Source organism: Pleurodeles waltl, chromosome 3_2 (genome assembly GCF_031143425.1).
Source record: "Pleurodeles waltl isolate 20211129_DDA chromosome 3_2, aPleWal1.hap1.20221129, whole genome shotgun sequence".
Taxonomy (NCBI): Eukaryota; Metazoa; Chordata; class Amphibia; order Caudata; family Salamandridae; genus Pleurodeles; species Pleurodeles waltl.
Window position 1 is genome coordinate 115,712,128 of NC_090441.1, and position 6,000 is coordinate 115,718,127.

Here is a 6,000-nt window from a genome sequence, read left to right on the forward strand (position 1 = left end):
AGAAATGCGGGAGTGGGCGAGGAATAGGAATGTGATTAAAGATGAAACACAAATGGGGAGAGGGGGCGGAAGAGACGTCATGAGACAATGATAGCACGATTGTTTTTACTCCTTGCTGGGAAGGATTAATACAGCAGACCAAAGAGAGGCGAGGTGGGGCAAGTCAGGACAACCTTAGATCCTTGGACATGGAAGCGGCCCGAGCCCTGCGTACAAGGTTCACCAATTATATGAACCACATCCAGGGCTATCAATCTCAAGTGGCCCCAGGTTACGGAGGGTGGGGGCGGGGGGGGCTTTCTGCCAGGCCTGGGTTTCTGCCAATATTTAAACTACCCAGTGACCTGGAGTATAATACTTACAATTGGAAATGTGAAATTGCAACTCACACAACTCACTGTAAAAAACAGTGCTATAAATGCACACGCTTATAAAATAGGCAAGCTTAGAGCTGAGAGAGACAGGATGGCTCCATGTCACTTGGACATCACTTTGCCATTCCTGGACTTTGGTTTTACCTATAATTGCCATCAGGCGGTCGAACTGAGTCAATTAAAACGAACCCAGACGACAAATCCCAGAATGCACCATTCCACCTATATGTTAAAGCAAAGCCCAGGACGTAAGTGCCGGACGCCATACTCACATCAAGCACTGGACGTTTGCGCACCGCCCGCCAATGATGCGTGGCCTCATCTCCAGCGACGTCAGTTAGGGGTCGCAGCTGAGACTCCTGGCTCGCTCTTTGCGACCCTTGACCTCAGAGGTGGTAAATTCAGTGCCAGGAACGTAGTGGAAGCTCTTCCTTATGGGCGTCAGCTCAGGCTCCACTCTCTTTGTCAATTTTAAAATTACACTAATAGAGAATATTAATAATATATTATTCACTATTAGTGTAATAAAAATGGAGTACAGTTAAGTGGAACATGCCTTTCTATTGCAGCTGAGGTAAGTAAAAATGCTTTTAAAAGGATGTTGTGTGTGTGCTTGCACGTGAGGGTGTAGTTATGTGAGTGTAAGAGTGAATATTGTGTGAGTGAAAGTGGGGTCAAAGGGCACGTGATGTCACTTCCACTACCCCTGGCATTTTGTTGAGTTGACGCCCAAGCTCATCTTATGTGCGACATTCCTACCACCCCAGGCTTTGAGCCATTAGACCCCTGCATTCTGGAAAGCAGAGTTTCGCTTTGCCCGTTCCACAGGGGTCCGTCTTACGCACATGCGTAGTGCTGCCAGAAAGGATGAAATAGCACATTATTTGTGACTACCTGACAACTATGGCCAGTGCTTGAGATGGAAAACTGGAAGTGAAGGTACCCTGTACCAGAGTACCTTTGAGCTTCTGAGAAATGCCGGAACTCTCCAATTAAACGAATCTGCTGAGAAGTGCTTGTACTCTCGCACTCTAAATAAAGAAGTGCAGGTACTCTGTGCCTGGCAGTTCCGGCCCTACGAAGTAAACCAGCGCCCTCTAGAGACCGGGGTTACTGGTCGAACCATTTCTGCCTTTCGCACAATTATCTGTGACACGGGCCCTCACTTTGCCCAAGTGAACTGTCTTCAGGCTATGAGCTCTCGCTTAATACTGGAGCCCACGGGTCCCAACACCCCCGAGTATGAATCCGACAAACGTGTCCGACACCACAGCCTGCCATGGGGATTACTCAGTGACTCAATCGTCCGCTGTTGACATAGCAGGGAAAGCACCGTCTTTCATCCTTTCGAGTTTGATAAAATGAGGAACCAAATTCGTTTGGATGATATTTGATAATAACCATGTTTACATGACATTCTTGGTCTACAACAGCCTCACATTCAGGGCTGAAAGGGAGTCGAGGTAGGGAGAAAGGGAGCTGGGACATTCTAGCACTAATTTTGAACAATAAGATGAGACTGCGAGGTATCTCTGAAAGTCCTATAATAATGAATGTGCAGGGTCTGATGACGATGGAATACGCAAAGTATGAAAAGGATTCACCCAGAAAAGTTTGGCAACGAACGTCCTGGGTGTCAGACAACGTAGAGGACTTTCCAGACACAGCATCAGACGGGCCTGTCGCCCAGCGCTGCCCTCGTCTCTAACCACTTCGAAGCACAGCAGGAACACAAATCCACAGACGGACGTGCCCCCTGTCCCCTGCAGCATGCACCAATGCATCTCTCTATGCAGATGCCCTTCTACCATCACATCTGCTGCCCTGGCCATGTGCCTCCTCAGAACCCTTCTGTCCCTGCAACATGCACCACTGTGCCATAAACACCCGCGTGCCACAGCATCATAGCGCCCCATACAACTCACTCCAGTGATGCCATCTTATCCATGCATCATGTGCCCCTGAGCTTCTGCATCCACAGATACCCATCTGCCCCTGTTCACCTCCCTCCATATACCCCCTTGTATCCCATTCCAAAGTTAGTCTCTTCCCCTGCCTCACGCACCCCTGTTAATCTCCACCCACAGATAAATATCTACCTAGCAGCACACACACACCTCTGTGCACCTCTATCCACAGACACCCCGCGCATCTCATTCCAAAGATATTCTCTTCCCCTGCCTACTACGCCCCTGTGAGTCTTCATCCAAACTTACCATTCAGCTCCTGCACCATGCACTCTAAAGATGTCCTTCTTACCCTGCCTCACACACCTCTGTAATCTCCACCCACATATACACCTCTGCCCCAGCAGCACACACCTCTGTGTACCTCCTTCCACAGACATCCATGACTCTCACCGAGGTGTCTGACTCTCACTTCAAAGATACCCCTCTGCATCTGCATCATTCACCCTGTGCATCTCCTTCCACAGACACCACTGTGCCTCTCACTCAAAATATATCCTTCTTCCCTGCCTCATACACTCTGCTAATCTCTATCCACATATACACCTCTGCCCGAGCATCACACATCTTTGTGCATCTCCCTCCACAGATACCCTTCGGCCTCAACATCATACACACGTGTATCCTCATACAGATACCCTTCTGCCCCAGCATCATACACCCAAGTGTACCTACCTACAAAGATACCCTTCTGCAGCTGCATCATTCACCCTGTGCATCTCCTTCCACAGACACCACTGTGCCTCTCACTCAAAATATATCCTTCTTCCCTGCCTCATACACTCTGCTAATCTCTATCCACATGTACACCTCTGCCCTACAAACACACCCTTCTGCCCCCAGCATCATCCACTCTTGTGTATCTCCCTACAAACACACCCTTCTGTCCCAGATACTCTTCTGCCCCAGCATCATACTCCATTGTGTATCTCCCTAAAAATATACCCTTCTGTCCCAGCATCATGCACCCATGTTCATTTCCCTCCACAGATAGCCTTCTGCCCCAGCATCATACACCATGTGTATCTCCCTTCAAATATATCCTTCTGCCCCAGTATAATGCATCAGTGTGCATCTACATCCACTGACTCGCCTCTGCCCTTGCACCATTTATTCTTGTGCATCTCTAGCAACACATACCGTTCTTCCCTTGTAGCATGCCCTCTAAAGATACCCCCTGCATCGTGCACCCCTGTACTTCTGCATCCACGGATACCCTTCTGCCCTTGAACCATTCATTCATGTGCACCTCGTTCCACAGACACCCATGTGCATCTCCCGCCAACGATACTCTTCTGCCCCAGCATCATACTCCCTTGTGTATATCTCTGCAAAGATACCCTTCTGCCCCAGCATCATGCACCCATGTGCATCACATACATCCTGGTGCATCTTTCCCCACTGATACCATTCTGCAACTGTCTCAACCATCCCAGAGCACCCCCCTCTCTTGATCTCCTTCCACAACCTGCAGCAGACACTTCTGTGCTTTAATCACTCAGGGGTCCTCCTGACCTCACTCTGAGCACACCTGTGGAGCTTTCTTTCTCCAGCACATAGGATCAGGTGTGGCCCTACATTCCAGGGTAATCCTGTCCCCTCCACCACACACCACGCGGAGGACCTCCACTGCGTCCAACACACGTACACTACCCCCTGGACCACAAGAACAAACAAGAGCCCGACTTCCAGAAGAACCCCCACGACTGGAAAGAAAACCATGAACACACGTGCTTCCAAAGGGTGCCCTGTTGGCCTATACCCCAGGTATTGATTTACACTTTCCTACCAGCAGACACTCCGACAAGGGGTGGTTTGTTTTTTTAACAGTCAAATCGCGGGCTTGAGGACGATCGCTGCACGTCTTCCCAGCATTACAGACACACACATGAGCCTGCTTGGCTAAGTACACCTCCCACACACCCTTCAAAGCAGCGCAAGGACGTCGATCCCTCAGCACAAGTGCCCCATCCCCTCCTAAGCATGCACACACCACATGTGGCATACCCGTGGCTCTCTCCACAGCACCACACGCCGCCACAATTATGTGTGGATCGTACAGTACATAGGGCTTTTACCTGAATATAACTGACCGGACCAGGGGCTGACATCACCCCCCGCATCCCCAGGTGCCCCGCTGCTCAGACATATCTGTCATGTTCCCGGGGCACCACAAAATCAGAACATGGTTTGTTTGCCAGCGCCACCCGTCCCTTCAGACGAAAGCCCGGACAGACACCCGTCCCATCAGGTGCCCCCGCACCACCCCCACACACGCGCGCGCGCTCTCCGAACACCTGACGCGTCTGTATAGATTTTCCCAGCAGGGTGCCTTTCCTCCCCAAGTGACAACAGGTTCCCCTTGAAATCTCCGCTGTCACCAGTTGATTGGTCGATGCCCCCTTCGTCAGCCGTGCCTCGTCCTTATAATTCACCCCTCCGATTTCCCCATTTACTATCAGCCCTCCATCTGCGCCCGTCAGAGGAGACTTCATAAGATGGAGAAAAGACGCTCACCTGGCGCCGAGCGGGCTCTTCGCCCCCGCTGCTTTCCTTCTTTTAAGGGGGGCTATTTTGGACGCAGGTCCGGGGCTCTGGGGTCCTTTCCTCCCCGACGGCTGGCAGTACAAGGAGCGTTACCGTGCGCCCCGCGATGTGCGAGCGGTCCCCGTAGTGCTCCAAAAGCGCGGTGCTTCTCCCATCTCCGGCGGGCTCTCCTTGGTATCCGTGCCTTCTTAGGCGGCGAGAGTGGAACAGGTGCGGCAGCATCAGCCCATGTGTACCCGAAGCCTCCTGACTGCTCCCATCCCCCGTGGCCGGGCTGCGAGACGAGTTGTGTTCAGTCCTCTAAACTCCATGCAGCAGGCGGGTGCCCCCTGCGACCAACCTGCAATCCGCTCCCGAGTGCCATCGCCCCCGCCTCCTCTGCCCCCAGTCTGTGCCCACGTCACTGGCAGAGACCAGCCCCGTCCCTGCTAGCAGCGTCTGCCTTCCTCCCTCAATCCGCCCCATCACTCCTCCTGCCACCACGGACTCCGAAAGAGTCACTCTTAACCCCCCTATTCCCTGACTACAGGTCGTGATCTCCCCACTGCAGCCCCAAAAAGCCTTCTAACTCTTCTTGCCTGGGACAGAGCCCCCTTCTAAAAATGTACCTCTACTAAGGCGCTACCTTCCTGCCTCATCTCATGTACCCTACAAGTCCCAACATGGGAAAAGTATCCTCCCCCGCCCCCCTCTGGTCCCCCCCCCCCCCCCGAAACAGGCCATCGCTCCCAGAAACCCTTCTCCATCTTCCCCGCTGTTACATCCACCAGAGGTCAGTCAATGAACTTATGAGTCCCTCCAGAGATCTATCACCCCTTGGTGTCTGAGGACACTTCCCTAGGGGTCCCTGTAGAAACAGATCTACTTTTCAGACACCTTCTCTTTTATCCATAAAGGGCGTACCCCTCTCTCCCAAAACGAATACACTATTCTTATCTTAGAGCTCAAATCTACCATTTTCACTGAGCTCCCGTTCTCTCCGCCTCTTGAGTTTAGCCCTCCATCTCATCGAGTTCCCCAACACTCTACCTATGGACCGAAAGTAGATCTGACAGCCCTCCGCCCTGCACTTGGAGTCCAGCCCTGTCTCTCATTCTCTGCTTTCCACAGCA

General features: G+C 52.0%; 1 protein-coding gene across 1 annotated transcript in view; it reads right to left on the reverse strand.

Moving 5' to 3' along the window:
• Positions 1-5,265, reverse strand: part of CALN1 (calneuron 1) — a 1,401,504-nt gene extending 1,396,239 nt beyond the window's left edge. Inside the window, exon 1 of the mRNA XM_069227270.1 lies at positions 4,859-5,265. The gene's annotated coding sequence lies outside the window, so the exon portion shown is untranslated. The remainder of the gene's footprint in view (positions 1-4,858) is intronic.
• Positions 5,266-6,000: the final 735 nt, after the last annotated feature.